General features: G+C 35.9%; 1 protein-coding gene across 1 annotated transcript in view; it reads left to right on the top strand.

Moving 5' to 3' along the window:
• Positions 1-23,730: 23,730 nt before the first annotated feature.
• LOC138700313 (uncharacterized) overlaps positions 23,731-27,619 on the top strand; it is a 121,978-nt gene continuing 118,089 nt past the window's right edge. Inside the window, exon 1 of the mRNA XM_069826857.1 lies at positions 23,731-24,013. The gene's annotated coding sequence lies outside the window, so the exon portion shown is untranslated. The remainder of the gene's footprint in view (positions 24,014-27,619) is intronic.

Below are 27,619 nucleotides of genomic sequence, written 5' to 3'. Positions count from 1 at the left end.
TCATTGCCGCCCTCACATAAGCTCGCCATTGGTCCCTATCCTGAGAAAAATTAGTCCAGTCCCTACCATCATGTCCAGAGTACCCAGAGATTCATTGCCGCCCTCACATAAGCTCGCCATTGTCCCTATCCTGAGAAAAATTAGTCCAGTCCCTACCATTATGTCCAGAGTACCCAGAGGTTCATTGCCGCCCTCACATAAGCTCGCCATTGTCCCTATCCTGACAAAAATTACTCCAGTCTCTACCATTATTTCCAGAGTGCCCAGAGATTCATTGCCGCCCTCACATAAGCTCGCCATTGGTCCCTATCCTGAGAAAAATTAGTCCGGTCCCTACCATCATGTCCAGAGTGCCCAGAGGTTCATTGCCGCCCTCACATAAGGTCGCCATTGGTCCCTATCCTGAGAAAAATTAATCCAGTTCCTACCATAATGTCCAGAGTACCCAGAGATTCATTGCCGCCCTCACATAAGCTCGCCATTGTCCCTATCCTGACAAAAATTAGTCCAGTCCCTATCATCATGTCCAGAGTACCCAGAGATTCATTGCCGCCCTCACATAAGCTCGCCATTGTCCCTATCCTGACAAAAATTAGTCCAGTCCCTACCATCATGTCCAGAGTACCCAGAGGTTCATTGCCGCCCTCACATAAGCTCGCCATTGTCCCTATCCTGACAAAAATTAGTCCAGTCCCTACCATCATGTCCAGAGTACCCAGAGATTCATTGCCGCCCTCACATAAGCTCGCCATTGTCCCTATCCTGACAAAAATTAGTCCAGTCCCTACCATCATGTCCAGAGTGCCCAGAGGTTCATTGCCGCCCTCACATAAGCTCGCCATTGTCCCTATCCTGAGAAAAATTAGTCCAGTCCCTACCATCATGTCCAGAGTACCCAGAGGTTCATTGCCGCCCTCACATAAGCTCGCCATTGTCCCTATCCTGACAAAAATTAGTCCAGTCCCTACCATCATGTCCAGAGTACCCAGAGATTCATTGCCGCCCTCACATAAGCTCGCCATTGTCCCTATCCTGACAAAAATTAGTCCAGTCCCTACCATCATGTCCAGAGTGGCCAGGGGTTCATTGCCTCCCTCACATAAGCTCGCCATTGGTCCCTATCCTGAAAAAAATTTGTTTAGTCCCTACCATCATGTCCAGAGTACCCAGAGGTTCATTGCCGCCCTCACATAAGCTCGCCATTGTCCCTATCCTGACAAAAATTACTCCAGTCCCTATCATCATGTCCAGAGTACCCAGAGGTTCATTGCCGCCCTCACATAAGCTCGCCATTGTTCCTATCCTGAGAAAAATTAGTCCAGTCCCTACCATCATGTCCAGAGTACCCAGAGATTCATTGCCGCCCTCACATAAGGTCGCCATTGGTCCCTATCCTGAGAAAAATTAGTCCAGTCCCTACCATCATGTCCAGAGTGCCCAGAGGTTCATTTCCGCCCTCACATAACCACGCCATTGGTCCCTATCCTGAAAAAAATTTGTTTAGTCCCTACCATCATGTCCCACCTACCTCAAATCCAAGCCTTGTCAACAGTAAGAAAAATTCCAAATCAAAATCCATATTCGGGAGAACAGCATGCTGCTAATTTTAGTTGTTTTCCAACTGAGAACATGTAGAAACTAAGTTACTGGTTTTCCTAACTAATGTCGAGTTATGTGATACCCGATATGTTACCCAATTTCGGTTTGTAGTCTCGTAAGTGCGCTTCGACGGATATCGTTACACACTGAAGACTCAGACGAGTGAATTTTTGAACATTCATGCCTCCACGCTCTCCCCAATCCAAAAGAGTCCTCAGTTGATATTATGGCGACTCTGTTACAGGGTTTGAGAACGGAGCAATGGCTAGTTGCTTTTGCTCATATTCATTGATTTTTTACAGACAGCAGATCTAACTGGCCCTACGACTATATACTGTGTATAGTGAGGGTCACGTAAGAACAGTTCCTAAACAGCAAATATTGCCGTCTTGTCAATGTTACCAGATATCACACGATCCTTCGTACGGAATGACTTATTTAATTACCGTACTTTACCTTTATGTTGGAATGTTATTCTAAATAATTCAATAATTTGTGACATATTTTCGTAGGCAACTATACGAGAAAGGGATCATCATGTTAGGTATTTTGTTTGCAAATATGAAATTCATTGATTTGACTAAACAATTGATTCACGAGACCTAACCTAAAAATGTATTTTCTTTGACCACATGAAATTATTAGTACTAACTCCAAAAACTGAATATCACCATGAAATGTATGCTTAAGAATACTCACTCCTAATAATTTTGCTGTTATAGTTATAATTGCTGCCTCCGTGAGCGTAATTCCTTCTTCATTATCTTCTTCCGGTTAAATCTGAAAGAACAGAACGCCAGTAGGGGAAGTTATCCCCACTCTCGCAGCACGCTTTACGCTTTCTTGGTGTAGTCGCTGCCATGCTTTTTCCTCTTTTTGACATTATTGTAATAAAAATTGAACATGAAAGAAATTCAACAAAATGTGAAATGATATTTGGATTACCCACCTGCATTGTCATACCCAAGTATGTTATATTTATTTACATTTACCTGAGTATAGACTTGAATTATTACTTTTTAACTTTGCTCTACAGTATGCCATTAGGAAAGTCCAGGATAACAGAGAGGGTTTGGAATTGAACGGGTTACATCAGCTGCTTGTCTATGCGGATGAAGTGAATATGTTAGGAGAAAATCCACAAACGATTAGGGAAAACACGGGAATTTTACTGGAAGCAAGTAAAGATATAGGTTTGGAAGTAAATCCCGAAAAGACAAAGTATATGATTATGTCTTGTGACCAGAATATTGTACGAAATGGAAATATAAAAATTGGAAATTTATCTTTTGAAGAGGTGGAGAAGTTCAAATATCTGGGAGCAACAGTAACAAATATAAATGACACTCGGGAGGAAATTAAACACAGAATAAATATGGGAAATGCCTGTTATTATTCGGTTGAGAAACTTTTATCATCCAGTCTGCTGTCGAAAAATCTGAAAGTTAGAATTTATAAAACAGTTATATTACCAGTTGTTCTGTATGGTTGTGAAACTTGGACTCTCACTTTGAGAGAGGAACACAGACTACGGGTGTTTGAGAATAAGATTCTTAGGAAAATATTTGGGGCTAAGAGGGATGAAGTTACAGGAGAATGGAGAAAGTTACACAACACAGAACTGCACGCATTGTATTCTTCACCTGACATAATTAGCAACATTAAATCCAGACGTTTGAGATGGGCAGGGCATGTAGCACGTATCAGCGAATCCAGAAATGCATATAGAGTGTTAGTTGGGAGGCCGGAGGGAAAAAGACCTTTGGGGAGGCCGAGACGTAGATGGGAGGATAATATTAAAATGGATTTGAGGGAGGTGGGATATGATGATAGAGACTGGATTAATTTTGCTCAGGATAGGGACCAATGGGGGGCTTATGTGAGGGCGGCAATGAACCTCCGGATTCCTTAAAAGCCAGTAAGTAAGTAAGTATAGACTTGAATTATAACCACAGCGCAATACATAAAATAACTATTATGTATTAATATTAATACTGATATTAATTAATTAATTAATTATTAGTATTTTCAAATTTCACTAGCTTCCAGTAGCCGGCTCAGAAATCTAGTACAATTTTAATTTCGTGGAACTCCAGTACCGACAACATCTGTCTCAGCTGCCAACATAACAGTTACAAAATCACTACCATTTGTAGTATTTGTCAGTATTGAAATTCGAAACGAAGTTGGCAAAAGAAAATGGAACCTGCAAACTAGAAAATCGCCATCATCTACTAGCATATGTAGTAATGGGGGAAAATGGTTAGGTTTCACCCTTAGGGTTTTAAGTAAGCTGACCCGGAGTATATGAGGATCGTTTTTGCAAAACTTGCTAACTGAAAAATTTTCAAAATTGAGATTTTGGTGGATTAGTTAACATAAGGCAGGCCTCTACATGATGCTAAAGACTTCTTAGGAAATTGTTATTATTTACTTCACAGTAGTGTGTCAAAGTGTGATCGTTTTTTCAAAACTTGCTTTCTGCTGTGTGAGAGCTATAGCAAAACTTGCAGTTATTTCAGATTTTTGTGTTTGCTATAAAATTCAGTTTTTACAGTTAGCAAGTTTTGTAAAAACAGTCCTCATATGTTCTTTCGATGAAAGAAGAACTGCATGTACGATAATTCTATCGCCTTCCGGCATCTTTACCTGCGATGCCTCTGTCCAAAAGCAAACTCGATAACCACTAGACCACTGAGCGACAAATTTTTGCCAGAAAATGATTGTCTCGAAGCAAAAATGTCATAATGAGAACACAGATTAATTTTAATGAGGTAAACAATGTTTTAATTTGCCGTCTCAGAAAGAAACCAACAGAACGTTTCCTTCGCTTTCTTTCGCCTATTTCCTGACATATTCGACTTTCACATTAATTAATTGCATGTTGTAATCATAAGTCTATTAAAATCCATTATGAGAACGAAACAAACTAAGGGATTCACGGAAATTAGTTACATGATGCAATAAAAAGGCCATTGGAAAAGTACATCACTAAATGATTCTTCGTCCTTCCAGAGCTCCCTCAACCGCGAACGCGAACAGGAGAAAACTCGTATTTGTTCTAGAAACGGACGCAGTGCGTATGAATGTGTGGGAGACCCAATCGTGAGCACTTATCATGGATGAGCCTGCGGGCAAAACGTGCTTCGGTTTTACGTGTTTATGAATTCGTGAATCCCATATCCGTCTTAGATGCAATTAGAGATTCAATGTCGTATCAAAAGTATATCTAAGGAATAACCCAATGGCATCAAGTTACATACTTTCTCCGTTTCAGCTTTCGGGACGAGGACGTTTCACGGAACTGTTTCGTGCGTTCGAAGTCAAGATTCAGCAGTGTCGTACCGATTGTTATTTATCTGGGGAAAACAGTCCTACTGGACTGCGAGACTATTCTTCTTTCAATCAGTTAGGAAGAAGGGGTGATCTGAGAAAATCCAATGAGTGGATTTGTAATCCGGAGATTCAATCAGTTAGGAAGAAGGGATGATGTGAGAGAATTCAATGAATGGATTTGTAATCCGGAGAGTCAATCAGTTAGGAAGAAGGGGTGATGTGAGAGAATTCAATGAGTGGATTTGTAATCCGGAGATTCAATCAATTAGGAAGATGGGGTGACATGAGAGAATTCAATCAGTGGATTTGTAATCCGGAGATTCAATCAGTTAGGAAGAAGGGGAGATGTGAGAGAATTCAATGAGTGGATTTGTAATCCAGAAATTCAATCGGTTAGGAAGGAGTGATGTGAGAGAATTCAATGAGTGGATTTTAACCCGGAGACTCAATCAGTTAGGAAGAAAGGGTGATGTGAGAGAATTCAATGAGTGGATTTGTAAACCGGATATTCAATCAGTTGGAAAGAAGGGGTGATGTGAGAGAATTCAATGAGTGGATTTTCACCCGGAGACTCAATCAGTTAGGAAGAAAGGGTGATGTGAGAGAATTCAATCAGTGGATTTGTAATCCGGAGATTCAATCAGTTAGGAAGATGGGGTGACCTGAGAGAATTCAATCATTGGATTTGTAAACCGGATATTCAATCTATTAGGAAGAAGGGGTGACGTGAGAGAATTCAATGAGTGGATTTGTAATCCGGAGATTCTATCAGTTAGGAAGAAGGGGTGATGTGAGAGAATTCAAATCAGTGGATTTGTAATCCGGAGATTCTATCAGTTAGGAAGATGGGGTGATGTGAGAGAATTCAATGAGTGGATTTGTAAACCGGATATTCAATCAATTAGGAAGATAGGGTGACATGAGAGAATTCAATCAGTGGATTTGTAATCCGGAGATTCAATCAGTTAGGAAGAAGGGGAGATGTGAGAGAATTCAATGAGTGGATTTGTAATCCGGAAATTCAATCGGTTAGGAAGGAGTGATGTGAGAGAATTCAATGAGTGTATTTTAACCCGGAGACTCAATCAGTTAGGAAGAAAGGGTGATGTGAGAGAATTCAATGAGTGGATTTGTAATCCGGAGATTCAATCAGTTAGGAAGATGGGATGACCTGAGAGAATTCAATCATTGGATTTGTAAACCGGATATTCAGAAACAAGGGGAGATGTGAGAGAATTCAATGAGTGGATATGTTATCCGGATATTCAATCAGTTAGGAAGAAGGGGTGATGTGAGAGAATTCAATGAGTGGATTTGTAATACGGAGATTCAATCAGTTAGAATAAAAGAGAGATAACGTGAAAAAGTTAACAAGTTTATGAGTTATGAGGGAAACGCTTCATCACAGTACAATGAACTACCACCATTATGAATTTTGAAAAAAAATATATAAATAATTGTTTTAAATCGTAAAAATATTTTTTTCGTATAGCAAGAAGACAGTGTTTTACACATACCAATTTTCATTACTGTACAAAGTACAGTAATGGATGAAAAAAAATGTTGAATATTTCCAAAAATTTTACTGCTGTAAGCTGTCCTAATCCCTTAAGGGACACTAGGACGAATTTTTAGCCAAAATGGTAAAAATAAATAGTTTTGTTTTTCACATCAATAATTAGCTTATACATTTGTTTAAAATTCTGTCCTACATTTAGCCCCCGTTTAAATTTTTTAAAGGACTGGCGATCATTTTTAAAATCCTACGCGTAGCTCTTTTAAACCTACCAAACCCACTAAAAATGAAGTTTTCTCAAAATTACGTTTTTGGTCAATAATAAAGTTTCTAGCGGTTTCCATTTTCCCCGATTTACATGAGACTTTGCAAGGGTACACAGCATACTCCAATACACAAAGCTGTGCATGGAATCAGCTATTTACTGAAAACTTTTTATTGCGTGAATTTTTAACTTTAAAATTTAAAAAATATATATATGAAAGAAAACTATGAATTGTAAGAAAAATTTTATCTCATGAACCATTTCTCAAATTTAAAAATTCTTGCGCACTTTCCTTTATCATGAAATGTAAGGCCTTCACAGATAATCTTGGAAAGCAAAAACAATTCTAAAGCCGCCAGGAATGTTCTGAATTTACGCATAATTTAATATCATTAAAATAAGTGATAATTAATATCTATGAAACTAATGAACTAAACTTCATGAAATTTGGTACTGTTATTTAAACGTACAGATACAACAAACCCGCCGAATTTCAAAGAAATTAATCAAAAAGTTTAAAAGTTACGTGGCACACGTTCACTTACAATGCTGCTTATTTTAATTTATTTGTGATTAGGGAAAACACAAGAATTTTACTGGAAGCAAGTAAAGAGATAGGTTTGGAAGTAAATCCCGAAAATACAAAGCATATGATTATGTTTCGTGACGAGAATATTGTACGAAATGGAAATATAAAAATTGGAAATTTATCTTTTGAAGAGGTGGAGAAGTTCAAATATCTTGGAGCAACAGTAACAAACATAAATGATACTCGGGAGGAAATTAAACACAGAATAAATATGGAAAATGCCTGTTATTATTCGGTTGAGAAGCTTTTATCATCCAGTCTGCTGTCCAAAAATCTGAAAGTTGGAATTTATAAAACAGTTATATTACCGGTTGTTCCTTATGAAAAGCCAACGTACTATGGTAGGAACGATCATGATTTTAAAATCAAATGTAGGAAACAGAAAACGGGTGTAGGTAAATTCTCATTTTTAAATAGAACTATAAATGATTGGAATGACCTACCTGCAGCGGTCTTTGAGGGCTGTCCTTCCTTAAGGAGATTCAAGAATAATTTAAAAAGTTGTGTATAAAGTGCAAATTAAAATTAAGGCGACATTTAACATTTAATTTTTTAAGGTGACATGTATTTAATTAGCCTGACGAGTTACTTCCTTGGTTTGAATTGTAAATTATTTAAAAATAGCGTGTAAGTGGGTCTTAGACTAGAAATGTTTAGTTTAAATGTAGTTCTGTTTATAAGTACAGTATGCATAAGGGTGTAATTATTTGACTTATTTGAACTGTTGTATCAGTGAAGCGAGGTGAGTCAGTGAAGTTATGGTTTTACAGTGCAGTGAATAGTTCCGATCAGTGATAATCTATAACGTCAATGAAATGTGTGCTAAAGTGTCAGTGCAATGCGTCATAGTGCCACTACAGTGAGTGAGATGAGAATAAAGTGAAAGACTATTGAAACTTATGTAGGGCCTGTACATAATAATGTAGGTTGTAATGTAAAATTAGGTATTTTATTTATGTTTTATTATTATTGTGTTAAATTATATTGTGTATTCTTATTGTATTGTGTATAAAATTGTAGGCCTATTGTGTATTGTATAATTGTATTGTGTATTGTAAATACTGTTTATCATTTCTTTATTGTGTATTGTTTATATTGTGTATACCACTGCCACCGGGTGCATGTCCACTTGCAGTGTAAATAAATACATACAAACATACATACATACATACATACATACATACATACATACATACATACATACATACATACATGATTGTGAAACTTGGACTCTCACTTTGAGAGAGGAACATAGGTTAAGGGTGTTTGAGAATAAGGTGCTTAGGAAAATATCTGGGGCTAAGAGGGATGAAGTTACAGAAGAATGGAGAAAGTTACACAACACAGAACTGCACGCATTGTATTCTTCACCTGACATAATTAGGAACATTAAATCCAGACGTTTGAGATGGGCAGGACATGTAGTACGTATGGACGAATCCAGAAATGCATATAGAGTGTTAATTGGGAGGCCGGAGGGAAAAAGACCTTTAGGGAGGCCGAGACGTAGATGGGAAGATAATATTAAAATGGATTTGAGGGAGGTGGGATATGATGATAGAGACTGGATTAATTTTGCTCAGGATAGGGACCTATGGCGGGCTTATGTGAGGGCGGCAATGAACCTCCGGGTTCCTTAAAAGCCAGTAAGTAAGTAAGTAAGTAAGTAATATGCACAGAGATGTCATTTAATGACACCTGTCTTCTCAGTTTAAAGAACCGTCAAAAGCAATGTTTTAGCGCATAGCGTGCGAGTGGCTATTCAAACAGTGACTGAAGCTCTCTTGTTACAGGCATGCACTATACTCGCAGGTGAGTTATGAATACAGAGCCGGCCATTTGAGGCGGCTTAGATATATTACAACCCTGCTTACGGCAATCTACGTAATAAATAGGACTTGCTCGTGACTGATGGATCGACGGCTGCACACGGATTAGTGTTTGTCTGGGAGGCGGCGTATGAGAAACCTACTTGAGGTATAAAACATTCTGATGGTTAAAATAGATTTAATTCTGCCCTCCATGCTATTAAGATGTTCTTCGAAGACCGTCTGTCACCCCCAGAGGGCCCTAGTTATTGTAATGGATATAAATATTACATCGCACATAAAGTTTCAGGCAATGTTAAAATAAATTAGATGTGTTTCAGTGCTATACACTCGTCGATGTCTTCGAGATTTATGAGATGTAGCAAATGCGATTAAATTACACTGTAGAATAAAATTAGGCTATAAGAGATGGAGTTGGCCACCGGCGTAAGTTAGGAGTTGGCTCGTGCTACGAAGCTGTTCTCGGACGTGGGTTCGAATTCCGATAGGTTTATTAAGGGGAGTTGGTCATTATCGCATGAAAAATAATGGTAAAAATAGCCTATCTTCAAGCAGTCATGAATATAATACTATTTATCAGAGGTCTTTCATTTTTGTTAGCTATGTGTCTATGCATATTAAGCTTTAAAATGAAAAAGAATGGATACTCTAGAGTAAATCTTTATCCTTAAATTAATTTTTTTAATTAAGCACATTTTTTTTATAAATTCACTATATGTCTGTGATTAGGTACACTCTATTCACTTATTATAGCACATATTGAATTGAAAATTTGACCACTTACTGCTAATAGATACTAAAACATACCCTGCTAAAATTATTCATGTATCTGTAATATTATGGGCATAGGACTTATAGAAATCATCACCGTGAATAAATTTTAAAAAATTGAAGATTAGTATAAGCCCTATGCCCATAGTATTACAGATATTTTAATAATTTTAGTAGGGTATGTTTTAGTATCTATTAGCAGTAAGTGGCCAAAATTTTAATTCAATGTGTGCTATAATAAGTGAATAGAGTGTACCTAACCACTGATATGTAGTGAATTTAGATAAAAAATGTTTAAATTTAACAATTAACTTAAGGGTAGGATTTACACTAGATTAACCATTCTTTTTTCATTTTAAAGCTTAATATGTATACATATATCACTAAAAAAATGAAATAGCTGTGATAAATAGTATTACATTCATGACTGCTTGAAGATAGGCTATTTTTATCAATACTTTGCATGCGATAACGTCCAGTTCCCCTTAAGTAGTTGGGTTTTTCCGAGGACTTTCTCCGATGCCAGGTAATTCTATAGGGAATATTCTGACTCACCTCACCATTAACAACTCATTATCAACATTTGTACGTAAGCTAGATAACAGCATAGTTGATACATCGTTGTTAAAAACAAACGACCGACCAATGGCAATGAAAGATAAGGAACTGGGAGGAGAAATAATTATAATGTACGGCAGCGGTGGCGAAAATGTAATAGTGCGCCGAGCCACTGTGTAACCTGCAACGTGCATAGTACCTATGGAGGGAAGCGGACACCCGAAGGGGAAGTGAAGCAACTGTCTGACTTATTAACGGATTTTCATTTTCCTTACGTCAAGCACTTAAATATAATTTCATACAGTACAAGGATACAAACTAATGTTTAGTACGTGTAACGAAGAAAGAAATGAACAATAAATGAACATTATCACAACCTAAAATTAACTGTCTTCAGAATGTCTCTGCGACAAAGTTTCAAAATCAGGAATTATGTCACTTACTGCCAGTCGTAGTTGATCACGAAGGTATTTGTCTGTCAGTCGTGATCTAAATTTGGTTTTTACTATTTTAATTGTTGAAAATAATTTTTCACAAACGTAAGTTGTAGCGAACATGGCTTCAACAGAGCAAGCGAAAGAACGAAACTTCGGATATTAATTTTTGGCAAAGATTTGAAAGTTCAACATTTGTCAAGTCCTTACATCTAGCTTTCATTTGACATCACATTGTAAATCAGTGAGTTCAAATTGAAGAGCTAACCGCATTATTCGTACATCTGCTGAAAAAGGGTCGACGTACAGAGATGATGATGATGATGATGATGATGATGATGATGATGATGATGATGATGATGATAACAATAACACTTATCCTTTTAATGTTTCATCAGTAACATGTAGTATAATACCGTTTTATGTTATACAACCTTTTCCTCGTAATAGGTCTACTTGTGAACAAATCATACATTTAATATTCTCGTCATATTGACAGCAAAAAATGCGTCCTCCCATCCTACTTGGAACTTTCGTACATGGTTTCGAGAGAGACATATGTCACTCGCAGGTCAGGGACAAATACAAATGGAACGGAGTTTGACTCCAGTGAGTGAGAGAGTGGGGGCTGGCGGAGGTTAGAAGCAAGCGAAATGCACAGCTATCACTGCGAGCCACAATGTCTCGCGAGTCACGTTCTCGCCACGGCTGATGTACGGGATCGCGAATTCTTGCAAGATAATTTTGGCCTGTGGGGAAGAATCTATGAGCTCCAAGCAGGTTGGTCACTTGTCTCAATCCGTTTTTCAGAGTTAGCCAACCAGTCACTTAAGCTGGAATTACATTAAGATACAAACAAAATAAAGAAAATACGCCGTATTAGGCCTATTACTTCGATGTGCAAGACAAGTTTTAGAAATGGTAAGTTACAGGTACTGAAGTTTATTTCCAAATTGCCGATTTCTTACAAAAAAGAACTGAGGATTTTACCACCCTTTCGTTACCATCATATTGAGATGTAGGTGACAGTCTTGTGAAGTAGTGTTAAAATATAATATATTGTACATGGTAAACCGTAAGTATTGTCATTAATTTCAAGGTGTTATTCTTTTTGATATTTCGAACAAAAAAGTTTAATACAATTTTGCTCGTTTTTGCTTCCTTTTCGTGAAAAAATTATTTTATCTGAAACATTTCATAGCATATTTTGGGAAAACTACTGAATTAATTCCCAATATGGTCAGCCAATTTAAGAGACCAATGTATTATGATAATAAATGATTGAAATAATTTTAGTTTTGTCCTTTAAATGTGCAGTCCACACCTGTGGAATAACGGTCAGCGCGTCTGGCCGCAAAACCAGGTGGCCCGGATTCGAATCCTGCTCGGGGCAAGTTACCTGGTTGAGGTTTTTTCCAGGATTTTCCCTTAACCAATAAGAGCAAATGCTGGGTAACTTTCGGTATTGGACCCCGGACTCATTCCACTGGTATTATTACCTTCATATCATTCAGACGCTAAATAACCTCAGATGTTGATACAGCGTCGTAAAATAACCCAATAAAATAAAAATAAATTTAAATGTGCAGAAATTTGATTCCAACAAATGTAACATTTTAAAATTCCTTTTCTGAACGAAAATATACATTTGTTCGGATCAAATTTCTGCACATTTAAAGAACAAAACTAAAATTCTTTCAATCATTTATTATCATAATACACTGCTCTGTTAAATTGACTGAGCATATCGGGAATTAAATCAATGGCTTTCCCAAAACACACTATGAAATGTTTCATATAAAACAATTTTTATCTCGAAAAGAAAGCAAAAACGAGCAAAATTGTATTAGACTTTTTTGTTTGAAATATGTCAAAGAGTAACCCCCAGATTTTAATGGCTTTACTTACGGTTCACCTGTATACTGTAGTATCATTAAATGACCAATTAACAGGAACATGTTACCATATAAAAAAATTGATGCAGTTGAAAGCCGTTCCTTTAACATCCATACGTTACGAACAGTATCTCTGTCTTTTCTGTAAACTAACTTTCTTAATGAGCGAGTGTTACAAGAATCTTGGTTCCAGGAAAAATACTAACCTACCGGTGATACCAAGTTCCTGCGTATGATGCCCAACCAAATACAGACTGAGGTAAAGTTTAATATTAAAGTTGGTAATAACTCATTCTAGCGCCTCCAGTGACGGGAAGCAACATCACCGGTGTCCTATACTCGTTTCTTTCCCACGAGCCAACGAGCAGTCATATATACATGATTTACCCAGTTAAGTTCGTGTTCTATTCTTGCGTTGATATCTCCATAAAAATTATATTGCACAAGATCCAATCTCAGATATGACTTTTAAAATCTTTATCGATTGCTTTACATCGACTATAAACGTTCGTTATACCTTTTTATACCAGTTTTAGCTTTCTCGTAAAAGTGGGCGTTGACGAAGTTAGTCTCACGAAGTGAAGTTTGTAGCCTAACAAATTATCTGTGTGATTCATCTTCAGAATTGACGGTTTAAATTAGCTCTGATATGTGGGGAATAACGGAGTAACAATCGAGCTTGAAGTTGATCCATTACTTTGAGCTATTTTTAAGTTAATGTTTTTCAAAGTGTGGATCACAGAGGCTCCGCTTGAAACATATTGTCTTATATAGCATTGTAATTAAAGAAATTGGGCGAGTGCAATTAGTAACAGAAGAAAGAATTAAAGATAAAAATACTTCTTAGCCGGATGGACTATAAAAAAATAAGGCGGTGCTCTGAAGTACGAGATAAAGCGCTACAGAATAAAAAATAAAATGGTTCTATCGTATTTAGAGCCTGAAAAATTCAAAACTCGCATAAAATTATGTTATATTCGGAACTGATAACATCGATTAGGGCGGTCATTGAAGAAACTACTAGTCGAGGGAACTCATACTATTAGTTACATCTAAGTCACACAAAGATAAGAACTAATATACGCTAAGTCAAAAAAAAAAAAAACTTGAAGAAATGATACATTATATACATCCACGCAACCTTAAATTAAACAAAATGATATATGTATTGGCCTATGTCCGTTCATTTTTCCTGGTTATTCATTCATTCATTCATTCATTCATTCATTCATTCATTCATTCATTCATTCATTCATTCATTCATTCATTCATTCATTCAGTCAGTCAGTCAGTCACTCATTCATTTATTCATTCATTCATTCATTCATTCAGTCAGTCAGTCACTCACTCATTCATTTATTCATTCATTCATTCATTCCTTCAGTCAGTCAGTCACTCACTCATTCATTTATTCATTCATTCATTCATTCATTCATTCATTCATTCATTCAGTCAGTCACTCACTCATTCATTTATTCATTCATTCAGTCAGTCAGTCACTCACTCACTCATTCATTCATTCATTCATTCATTCATTCAGTCAGTCAGTCAGTCAGTCAGTCAGTCAGTCACTCACTCACTCATTCATTTATTCATTCATTCATTCATTCAGTCAGTCAGTCAGTCACTCACTCATTCATTTATTCATTCATTCATTCATTCATTCATTCATTCATTCATTCATTCAGTCAGTCAGTCAGTCACTCACTCATTCATTCAGTCAGTCAGTCAGTCACTCACTCATTTATTCATTCATTCATTCATTCATTCATTCATTCATTCATTCATTCATTCATTCAGTCAGTCAGTCAGTCAGTCACTCACTCATTCATTTATTCATTCATTCAGTCAGTCAGTCAGTCAGTCACTCACTCATTCATTTATTCATTCATTCAAAACCCTATCCATCAATACATTCATAAAACCATCCACATGTTCATCTACCCATCTATCTCTCTCTATGCATGTTCACACATTCATAAAAGAAGATAACCACCGACATAGCTAGGGCGGTAGAGCGTTTTCCTGCTGATCCGTAGCTGCACTCGAGCATGGGTTCGGTTCCTGCTTGGACTGATTACATGATTGTTTTTACGAGCTTTTACCAATTAACTTACTTACTGGCTTTTAAGGAACCCGGAGGTTCATTGCCACCCTCATACAAGCCCGCCATTGGTCCCTATCCTGAGCAAGATTAATCTAATCTCTACAATCATACCCACCTCCCTCAAATCCATTTTAATATTATCCTCCCAAGTATGTCTCGGCCTCCCAAAAGGTCCTTTCCTTCCGGCCTTCCAACTAACACTCTATATGTATTTCCGGATTCGCCCATACGTGCTACACGCTCTGCCCATCTCAAACGTCTGGATTTAATGTTCCTTCAAGTGAAGACTTAGTTTGGGGTTTCGTAACAGGCTACTTTTTTACGGTGATGGGTTGTTAGCCTTTCGCCCAACCCCCAAGCTGGAGGACCACCCATTATCGGCTGTCCACGACTGCTTATTCAATATATTCACAGCTACCCTCCATATCTGGAGGCCGTCTCCTCTATCCGCAACTTGAGGACGCGCCACGTCGTGGTGATAGGAACCCACAATACATGGACTTTTACCAACCGTAAGGCAAATATCAGGTAATCACATTTAGAATCTTCGGCCTCACTACGCCAAATACCACTCGCTATCATTAATTCCATCAACGCTAAATAACTAGTAGTTGATACAGCGTCGTTAAATAACTGACTAAAATTAAAAAAAAAAATAAGTACCGGTGTGTAAACAAGTACATAAATAAAATCTATCTATTCATACATAATCCAAAAAATCGATCTATTCATGACTCATTTCTCTACACATTTGTTTGTTCAGTCGCAACCACTAGCCTACTCCATGCACACTCTCACACATTTACTGTACTATAGTCGCGACGCTGTTATTCCCGGCGTGACTCCTCCTCTTTGCTTACGTCTTAGGAAGTGAAGGCTCTATAAAGTCTAGATAGGTAGTATCGTTCGCCATTTTTGTTCTTTCGTTGCCGAGCTATCAGACGAGGAATCTATTTGCCACACCGTTAAACATTATCATGTCGTAGCTCCTATGATAATAAATCAAACGCACTGTAATTCAGCAAATAATTAAGCGGCAAATAACGTCTTCGTGTGCTTTCTGCGAACGCCAACGAAAGAGCCAAAATGGCGGGCAATTATATTAAGTATTTATCGAGACTTAAGAAATTAATAACGTCTTCATCAGCGACTCACAAGACATTTTTTTTTTTTACAATTCATTTTACAGTTCGCTTCAAACCACCAACACACTTCTACAAACATCAAGACATATACATATAAATCATCTTCACATATACAGTCCCTGATAAACTTTGATTACACACAGCAATCATCAATGATAATTATCTGTATGTCATTAAAATCAGATGAATATTTTAGATCTAAATGATCAATAATAACCACTATTTGTATCAATGTCAGATAACATTCAGTTCACAAGCGAACACGATTGAAATTCTACACGTATAATTACAACCAATCGACAACACAAGATCCATCAGTCACAACACAACATCAATATTGTACACAGTACCCTAAGACATTCTTCGAACAATGTGAATTTTAATTAATTTTAAGCTAATATATTCATTTTATTCATAATTTTTTAACATCATTGATAAATCGTATAATTCTAATTGATTAATTTGTATTCATACTGTAACATGAGTTATATGTATACACAATCAATTTCAATTTCAATTTTAAAAGTTTGCATCACATTGAAATTAATTATCCTTCACTTTATTTATACTTTTATACATAAAGCTCATGAAGATCCAACACCATGTATAATACATTGCTCATTTGTTATTTGCTCAATTTGATCAAGGTTCAGATTACATATTTTATTATATCTGATGATGCCCAATAAGGCGAAAACGTTAATATATTCCATATTCATATAGCAAATAAACATTTGCAAAACAGATGTGTCTTATGATTGAAATTTATATATACTTATTTTAAAAATGTATATATACTTATTTTATTATAGACTCACAAGACGCACACGTTTAAATGTAGCCGACCTGCAACGCTATTGGCTGCCGGAAATTAGAGCGACGGGACTCTAGTATCCACCTGTTCGTTCATACATCCACAGATGCAGGATCCACCTATCCGTATATGAATCCGACCATCCATTAAAGCGTTTATCAATTCACTCATGCGTCTGTCTATCCATCCATCTGTCCCTTAATTTTGCAATTTACTGTAAGTTTACTTTTATATTACACTAGATCTAATGATGAAATATCCATAAATGAGTGCGATTCGTACCCGTGACTGGAGCTTCTATAACCGTCAAAGCTGTAATTTGACTGTCTGGACTTGGAACAGGATCGAGGTCATGAATGGTGTACACATATCGATATTTTTCCACAGGATTATCCCTGGGGCAGCCACCAATTCCCGCAGTTGCTTCTATATTGTCACTAACGAAATTTAAAGAAACAAATTACTTTGGCAAGCAACGACCACCTGCCGGACCTCAGGCGACGTCCGGCCCCCCGGATAACGTATGCCCGCACCATCCTGCCAGTGACGTCACCGATAAAGTTACCGGGTTTCATTTTGCGACAATTGCCATTAATTTTGAAAGTATTGAAAATATTGGTACACTATGTAGTTAACGCTTTTCTTCTCAGATTTAGTAGAATATAGGATGAATTTTAAAGAAGATAAAAATCTGCCAAATTCTCATTTCTTGGAGAGAGTGTGCTCGTTGATTATGTGACTAATAGGTTAATATGTAGAAAATGTAAAAAGTTTGAGATAAATATTATGCCATGTTCACTTTTCAGCCATTCCAGTTGTCATGGATGTTACATTTTACTATTTTCAAACTCTACACTGGTGGCCATAATTCTGGAAACTTTTTGTTTTTGTACTGAATTATTATAACATCTGTATTTATTCACAGATTTATACAATTTAAAATATTCCTCGTGACTGATTCATCAATTATGGAGTTATAATAAAGGTATTATATTAAATTCTTAATATTTTAACAATAAATAGTCATTATATTGGGAATTATGTTTTTGTCGTTCAAGATCTGAATATTAATTTCTGATTTCATTTACTGTAATAAAAATTGGTCCATTTTTTATTTTAAGATCACTTTTATCATTAGGAGCATTGTTGAGCACTGTTTCATAAAATATGGACATTATTAGTGTTTTTCTATCATTAGTCTGACAAGATTTCGTTCGGTTAACAACTGATTGCTTTACCACAAACTTTATTGATAATAATTTTATCACAATGGTTCCACGAAAGGACTGGACACTTTCTAAACGAAGTAGGGCAGTCACACTTCGAGAAGAAGGATAAACATTCAAGGAAATTGCAAGGAAGCTTGGTAATGGTGCTACAGTGTCTGGCGTCCAGAAAGCATGACAGAGGTTGAAATCCACAAAATCTTGTAAAACAGCACCTAGGACTGGTATAAAACCTAAAGTAAGTCCATGAGATGTGAGGCAGATTTGTCGATTGGCATTGAAAGATGGAAAGAAATATTCTAAAGAGGTACAGGAAGTTCTACACAGCAGTGGACGTAATATTTCTGTGAGAACTCTTCGAAGGAAATTATTTGACAATGAATTGAAAGCAAAAGCACTCAGAAAAAAGCCACTTCTCAACAAAAGACAACGAGAAAATCGTGTAAATTGGTGCAAAAGTCATCAATCATGGACCACTGATGACTATGCGAAAGTGATATGGGACGATGAAACAAGGATTTCTATATTTGGAAGTGACGGAAACAAATATGTTCGACGAAATGGAGAAGCTTTGAATCCCGAGTGCCTCATCGCAACCATGAAACGTCCTGTTGCTGTCAAGATCTGGGGATGCATGTCCAGCAATAGAGTAGGAAGACTTCAGATTTTTCAAGGGAACTTGAACGCGGAAAAATACAAAAAAGATATTATGAAATTGAAATTGATACTATCCATTGCCTACTTACACCCAAATTGTGATGACTTAGTATTTCAACAGGTTGGTGCTCCATACCATACTACCAAGTGTTTTAAACAATGGTTTCAACAGAAAAACATCAAGGTGTTAAAGTGGCCTGGGAATAATCATGACCTTAATCCAATTGAAAACTTGTGGTCAAGGTTAAAAAGTTTGGTGTCTAAAAAAATTGCAGCAGCAAAATTGAATTCATTGATGCCACTATCCACAGCTGGTTTCGGATCATCAGCAAGGAAGAACTGCAACGTCTAGAGGACTCAATGCCCCGCAGAATTGATACTGTCATTAAAAATAAAGGTTATCTCACAAAGTACGAACTGTTTACAGAGTGAATGAAAAAATAACACGAAAGTGTGTTTACAGAGTGAATGAAAAAATAACACGAAAGTGTTTCTAAGTGTTAATTTATAAATATATGTTTTGTCATACACATTATGATGTAAAGTCATGTATTTTCTATAAAAATAGAATAGACAATGTTTGTTTGATGATTTCAGTCACGAATAACATTTTAAATTGTATTGATGTGTGAATAAAAACAGATGTTATGACAATTCAGTACAAACGCAAAAAGTTTCCAGAATTATGACCACCAGTGTATATATTGAAAATGAAATTACTTTTGTCAACTTTAATTATTAATAAAATTTAGAAGATCAGTACCATTTTAAAGAAAAAAAAGTTGCTGAATAACATTTATTATTGCAGAAAATAAAGCAAAAGTTCCGTTGCGGATATTACAAGATTTGTGAACTCACTTCACACCTTATCAACAAAAAGTGTAAAACACAGGTCTGTGCTTCAAGTAAAAAGAGATTCATTCCCATAGCGTCCATGTGAAAGCTATGCAAATCTTATGGCATCAAATTAGTTCACAACATCATAATCGATATATATTTCATAGCTGTTCCTTCCACGTCACGGATGTTACAGATCAGTTAATGTTTTTATTTTTCCAGTTTCAAAACAACTGTGACATTTCTAAGTCAAAATATTCACTTGAACTGTTAGATTAACTCAAACTACTGAAAATAAATGGCAGAAAGAATATGGTACAGAGTAAAAAGTTCCTTGATCCTGGAGCTCTGGAATTAACAGTGCACACTCTCAAAATATTTCTTCAACAACAGCTGCTTGAAAAACAAACATTAACAGCTGATCTCTCTATGAGTAAGTGCTGCAAACTTTAGGGAAACAAAACAGTACCTATTACCCAGCCATGATCACTTAAATTCAATGCCCATAAAACTTGCGAAATACTTTCCTTTTGAAAATAAAACATTAGAATATTTAAATTTAGAGTCTTATCTATGTCTCACACTAATAATAAACTAATATTTATGAAAAAGACTTTTCATTGAAATTCCCAGTTTGCCCGTAATGGCTATTTTAACTTATATTTTAATTAGTTCACTTTTTTTAAGTGTAAGAATGAGAGTGGATTAAAAATAGAATACAAGACGAAATGGGAGTATATTCATAAAATCGTCATTGAACAGTTTTATCTTTTACGCATTTAATTAAAAGAAAAGGAATTTCCATACACGTCAGATCTGAAAACACGAATTTAATTTTATTATTTGGTTTTCTAACGACGCTACATCAACTACTATAGTACTCAGCGTCGATGAAGTTGGTGATAGCGAGATAAGGTTGAGGATTCGCTGGGATTACTTGAAATTTGTCTTACAGTTGGAGAAAACCTTGTAAACACCCAATTAGAAAAACTAATCAGCCCAAACGGGAATCGAACCCACGCCCAAGCGCAGCTCCGTACCGTCTACCACCTGAGCTACGCCGATGGCTAATACAAAATTCTCAATTTATTAGTCAGTAATACATCATCATCATCATCTTCATATCAACGCCACCACAACTACAACCACAACCACCTTATTCTCCTCGAAGTCGCAGTTAAGCCTAAGTCAAATCATGTAATGTCAAGTCTAGTGAAAGCCAAGCCTAAATGAAACCCAAGCCTAAGTCAAATTAAGTTCCAGTCAAGTCATGCCAAATTCATCCAACTCAACTTTAAACCACGCGAAATTAAGTCCAAGTCATGTCAAGTCAAACCCAAATCATATCAAGTCAAGTCTAGTCTTATCAGATAAATTTAAAGTCATGTCAAGTCATACCAAGTCAATTCTAAGTCTTATCAGATCAATTTCAAGTCATGTCGAGTCATACCAAGTCAATTCTAAGTCTTATCAGATCAATTTCAAGTCATGTCAAGTCATACCAAGTCAATTCTAAGTCTTACCAGATCAATTTCAAGTCATGTCAAGTCATACTAAGTCAATTCTAAGTCTTATCAGATCAATTTCAAGTCATGTCAAGTCATACCAAGTCAATTCTAAGTCTTACCAGATCAATTTCAAGTCATGTCAAGTCATACTAAGTCAATTCTAAGTCTTACCAGATCAATTTCAAGTCATGTCGAGTTATACTAAGTCAAGTCTAAGTCTTATCAGATCAATTTCAAGTCATGTCAAGTCATACCAGTCAAGTCTAAGTCTTATCAGATCAATTTCAAGTCATGTCAAATCATACCAATCAAGTCTAAGTCTTATCAGATCAATTTCAAGTCATGTCAAGTCATACCAGTCAAGTCTAAGTCTTATCAGATCAATTTCAAGTCATGTCAAGTCATACCAAGTCAAGTCTAAGTCTTATCAGATCAATTTCAAGTCATGTCAAGTCATACCAAGTCAAGTCTAAGTCTTATCAGATCAATTTCAAGTCATGTCAAGTCATACCAGTCAAGTCTAAGTCTTATCAGATCAATTTCAAGTCATATCAAATCATACCAGTCAAGTCTAAGTCTTATCAGATCAATTTCAAGTCATGTCAAGTCATACCAAGTCAAGTCTAAGTCTTATCAGATAAATTTCAAGTCATGTCAAGTCATACCAAGTCAATTCTAAGTCTTATCAGATCAATTTCAAGTCATGTCAAGTCATACCAAGTCAAGTCTAAGTCTTATCAGATAAATTTCAAGTCATGTCAAGTCATACCAAGTCAAGTCTAAGTCTTATCAGATCAATTTCAAGTCATGTCAAGTCATACCAAGTCAAGTCTAAGTCTTATCAGATCAATTTCAAGTCATGTCAAGTAAGGTCCAAATCATCACGTCCAAGTCTTACCAAATCAGAGTCATATGAAGTCAAAGTCATGCCAAGTTCAATCTCTATCATGTCAAGTCATACCAACTCCAATCTAAGCCATTTCAAGAAATTAAAGTAAAGTCCAATCTAAGTTATGTCAAGTTAAATTCATGCCAAGTCAAATTTAAGTTAAGTCAAGTTCAAGTCATGCCAAGTCAAGTGCGAGTCTTTTCAAGTCAAGTATGAATCATGTCAAAAAATTCCAAGTTATGCCAAGTCCAAATCAAGCCAAAGTCTGAAATCCTATTCACTGTAAGCGATTGTATCGTTCCTATCTTGTGTAATGAATATTGCTTCAAGTCCATGTTTAATTTTGTTTTGTAATGTATTGCTGTTAAGGTAAGTAATCATATTCTTGGAGAATCACAGAATATCCACCGTGCAGTCAGTATTTGGTCGAAATCAAGTACAGGTATTAACTAGAACTCAGGAAGCTTGTTAGTGCAATGTAGTAGGATTAGTGATCGTGTTGGAGCTATAATTCTTCTTGTGATTAGATAGGTAGGTTGGTTCCTTTCTTACGTAAGAAGATCAATAATTAAGTCGGTCAGTAATGTATAATTTAGACCTGCCTACAATTAATTTCAATTTTAGCAGAAGTTAGCTTGTCCTTAAATTAAATTAAATATCCCAATATATTTGTTACAGGTAAATTTAAAAATAATATGTCACATTAGGAGTTTTGCTTTGTGCCCTCAAAAATTCTACCGTGTCCTCCCTGATTGGGGCCCCTGGCTCAGATCATGGTGGAAATTTACGATTGCGACGGTGTTTCGAGTAACCCGGTAAGCCTCACTACGTGAAACACGTCTACCAGTGTGTCTGATGTTTCATTAGTGTCGAAGTCCGATTCATACGATGGTAGTCGGGGGGGGGGGGAGAATCTCTCTCCCATGCATAACAAGCTACGTACACCTCTGGACCTTCTCCGTTGTATGATACTAGTCCATGGCGCTTCTAAATAGTGACGTAGATATGACGTAGTCGAAATTGGGCGGAGTTACTCGTCTGGTTGTAGCCACTGTTACTACAAGACATTATTCTTTTTTTTATTGTCGTGAAGAAGAACATTTTCGTTACGTTGTTTTATAAGTTGGCTGGATAGCAGAGATTGTGTTTAGTTCGTGGTGTGTTGTGATGCATATAGTTGGTTGGTTCGTAGTAGTAGTGGTGGTGGTGGTGACCTGTATAGCCACAGCACGCGAGGAACTGGCAGTTGGCGGCATAAGACACTGCGATGCTAGGCACTGGGTGGATTCCGTGAGGTCCGCGTCTTTAACCGAAGATAATATGACAGAAAAAAAATTTAATACAGGAATTTAATTTAAATTGTGACAGTCAACTGTCGAGTGAGCGTGTTCGGAAAGTTGAAACAATAGTATTTTGATATTCACATTTTATCATTAAAAAATAAGTAGACAAATGAATGACGAAATTCATACAAATGTTACAAACAAGTGACGAGAGGCTAATATTTTATGTTCGGAGTTCTGATCAGTGAAAACAAATGACAGACTGTTTCACTCTTGAACGATGTCTGCTAAAGAAGAGGGACGTTTCTGTTAAAGGTCAAGTGTTGAAGAAAGTGTGTTATCTTAAAAGGAAGTTTTGTTTAATAGGGACTCGAGTGAACCCTTCTCTTTTTTCTTCCTTTTTTTTTATGGCGTGCCAAATTCGTGAAGTTGCTTTCAGTACCTGGAGAACATAATATGCATACATAATTGGTGAGCTAAACAAAAGAAGGATGATGCCGAAGAGTTAAAGTTTTGTTTGCAGTTTTTTATATTGAAACAGTCGGGTTACTTTCGCAAATTCGATCAGTTTCAACTGGAAAGAAGACGACTGGAGGACGAATCTGTGCGACAGATACTCGGAGGCGCTGGCGGAAGACTTTTTTCTTGTCATAATCGATCCGAGGGCAGCGCACGCGCTCTGAGGTTTGGCGGGAAGAGGTTGTCGCGCCGGGGGGGCTGCGCTGGACATCGCGTCGCTACAAACAGCAGCAGAGGTGAGTGTGTTCTTCTGGGGTGCGAACTGCTGAGCCCTCACGTCCCACAACTAACAATTGTGCTATTTAAATTTGCTCAGTAACTCTACGTGTTTTTATTCTCCTTGTATCTGATTCTTTTTTCATAGTAGCACGGTCATTGTTTAGCTCATTTTCTTCTAACCGAATATATTGTCGCCGTATATTTGTAGCAAATAATTTTTCATATAACTTCTGTAATTAAGTCCACGCTGAGATTTTTTTCGTACCGAAATTCTTTTCTCTCTTAATTTTAATGTATACTTCATTTCGCTTAATTTTAATAACAAGCTGTGATTTTTATTTTATCTACATCTGAAAATACTTTTTTTTTTTTTAAGAAAAATTGGTTATCGTTAAGTTTCCTTACCAAAATATGTATTTATACTTCTACAGTAAAGTGTGCATTCTTACTGTAATGTGGTAGGACCTACAGTCTGCGTTTTTATTACAATTATCGTGTCAAAGTTTACCTACTTGTCACAGTTTCGAAGCAAAGTTCATATTTCTGTCACAGTTTCGTAACAAAGTTTATATTTCTGTCACAGTTTCGTAGTAAAATTTTTATTTCTGCCGCAGTTTCGTAGTAAAGTTTTTATTTCTGTCGCGAAGCTTAAATTTCTGTCAGGGTTTCGTAGCAAAGTTTATATTTCTATGACAGTTTCGTAGCAAAGTTTATATTTTATCACAGTCTCGTAGCAAAGTTTATATTTATGTCACAGTTTCGTGGTAAAGTTTGTGTTGCTGTCATAAGTTATAGCAAAGTTTGTTTAGCTGTCACAGTTTCATAGCAAAGTTTATATTTCTGTCACAGTTTCGTAATAAAGTTTGTGTTGCTGTCAATAAATTAATAGCAAAGTGTAGCTGTCACAGTTTCATAGCAAAGTTTATATTTCTGTTGTAGTTTCGTAACAAAGCTTATAATTCTGTCACAGTTTCGTAGCAAAATTTATATTTTATCACAGTTTCGTAGTAAAGTTTTTATTTCTGTCGCAGTTTCGTAGCAAAGTTTATATTTCTGTCACAGTTTCGTGGTAAAGTTTGTGTTGCTGTCATAAGTTTATAGCAAAGTTTGTTTAGCTGTCACAGTTTCATAGCAAAGTTTATATTTCTGTCACAGTTTGGTAGTAAAGTTTATGGTTCTGTCACAGTTTCGTAATAAAGTTTGTGTTGCTGTCAATAAATTAATCGCAAAGTTTATATTTCTGTCGCAGTTTCGTAGCAAAGCTTATATTTCTGTCACAGTTTCGTAGCAAAGTTTATATTTTATCACAGTTTCGTAGTAAAGTTTTTATTTCTGTCACAGTTTCGTAGCAAAGCTTATATTTCTGTCACAGTTTCGTAGGAAAGTTTATATTTTATCACAGTTTCGTAGTAAAGTTTATATTTCTGTCACAGTTTCGTAGCAAAGCTTATATTTCTGTCACAGTTTCGTAGGAAAGTTTATATTTTATCACAGTTTCGTAATAAAGTTTGTGTTGCTGTCAATAAATTAATCGCAAAGTTTATATTTCTGTCGCAGTTTCGTAGCAAAGTTTATATTTCTGTCACAGTTTCGTAGCAAAGTTTATATTTTATCACAGTTTCGTAGTAAAGTTTTTATTTCTGTCGCAGTTTCGTAGCAAACCTTATATTTCTGTCACATTTTCGTAGTAAAGTTTGTGTTGCTGTCATAAATGTATAGCAAAGTTTGTTTAGATGCCACAGTTTCATAGCAAAGTTTATAATTCTGTCGCAATTTCGTAAGAAAGTTTATATTTCTGTCACAGCTTCGTAACAAAATTTATATTTCTGTCACAGTTTCGTAGTAAAGTTTATATTTCTGTTGCGGTTTCGTAGTAAAGTTTATATTTCTGTCACATTTTCGTAGTAAAGTTTGTGTTGCTGTCATAAATTTATAGCAAAGTTTGTTTAGCTGTCACAGTTTCATAGCAAAGTTTATATTTCTGTCACAGTTTCGTAGCAAAGCTTATATTTCTGTCACAGTTTCGTAGGAAAGTTTATATTTTATCACAGTTTCGTAGTAAAGTTTTTATTTCTGTCGCAGTTTCGTAGCAAAGCTTATATTTCTGTCACATTTTCGTAGTAAAGTTTGTGTTGCTGTCATAAATTTATAGCAAAGTTTGTTTAGATGCCACAGTTTCATAGCAAAGTTTATAATTCTGTCGCAATTTCGTATCAAAGTTTATATTTCTGTCACAGTGTTGTAGTAAAATTTATATTTCTGTCGCAGTTTCGTAGCAAATTTATATTTCTGTCACAGTTTCTTAGTAAAGTTTGTGTTGCTGTAATAAGTTTGTTTAGCTGTCACAGTTTCATAGCAAAGTTTATATATCTGTCACAGTTTCGTAGTAAAGTTTATGGTTCTGTCACAGTTACTTAGTAAAGTTTGTGTTGCTGTCATAAGTTTATAGTAAAGTCTGTTTAGCTGTCACAGTTTCATAGCAAAGTTTATATTTCTGTCACAGTTTGGTAGCAAAGTTTATGGTTCTGTCACAGTTTCTTAGTAAAGTTTATATTTCTGTCGCAGTTTCGTAACAAAGTTTATATTTCTGTCACAGCTTCGTAGCTAAGTTTATATTTCTGTCACAGTTTCGTAGCAAAGTTTATATTTCTGTTACAGCTTCGTAGGAAAGCTTATATTTCTGTCACAGTTTTGTAGTAAAATTTATATTTCTGTCGCAGTTTGGTAGTAAAGTTTCTGTTGCTGTCATAAGTTTATTTAGCTGTCACAATTTCATAGCAAAGTTTATATGTCTGTCATAGTTTCGTAGTAAAGTCTGTGTTGCTGTCATAAATTTATAGCAAAATTTATGTAGCTGTCACAGTTTCATAGCAAAGCTTACATTTCTGTCACAGTTTCGTAGCAAAGTTTATATTTCTGTTGCAGTTCCGTAGTAAAGTTTGTATTGCTGTCACAAGTTTATAGCAAAGTTTATGTCGGTGGTGCACGTTCTTGGGAAATTACAGCATGGATTACTTCCACATTTTGTTATATAAGCTTTCGTGTTATACTTATTTTTCGAATAAATAATTTAGTGCTATTTTACTTTGTCGCAGAAAGGTCGTTAGTACAATTTGGTCAAAAATGCTTGTTATTTTTGTTTTTTGCAGCAAAGTTCACATTACTTTTTCATTGCGAGGTATGTATTTAGGATGTTAAGTACTTCGTAACAAGGTTTGCAGTCTGTATTTCTGATACAGTTTAGTAACAACCTTTAATGCTGTTACTTTCTGTTGTAAGGTATCTAATGAAGTTATTTTAGGCAGCATAATTTTGTTTATAAATGGTTCCTTACACCTCCCTTTTATCCCGTCGTCATTGTACCATTTTATCTTCCATATTATTTATCGGATCACAAGTGAACGAAAATTGCTATCTTGTGTAATATATACCATTAAGAGTTTTACAAGGAAAAATAAAGTCGTAAGGAAGAATTAGGTCTAATTAGTGGAGTTTGCTGAGTTTTATGCCAGTGCCAATAACTAAAATAATTTAAATAATTTATTTGCAAGACAATAAGTAGCATAATGAAATCTTATAAAATAAAAATATTACCATTTAGTAAATACTCGAAAATAGTAATA

The sequence above is a fragment of the Periplaneta americana genome, chromosome 5, assembly GCF_040183065.1.
Source record: "Periplaneta americana isolate PAMFEO1 chromosome 5, P.americana_PAMFEO1_priV1, whole genome shotgun sequence".
Classification (NCBI taxonomy): Eukaryota; Metazoa; Arthropoda; class Insecta; order Blattodea; family Blattidae; genus Periplaneta; species Periplaneta americana.
The sequence above is the reverse complement of the archived record's forward strand: the minus strand, read 5'-3'. Positions and strand labels throughout refer to the sequence as shown.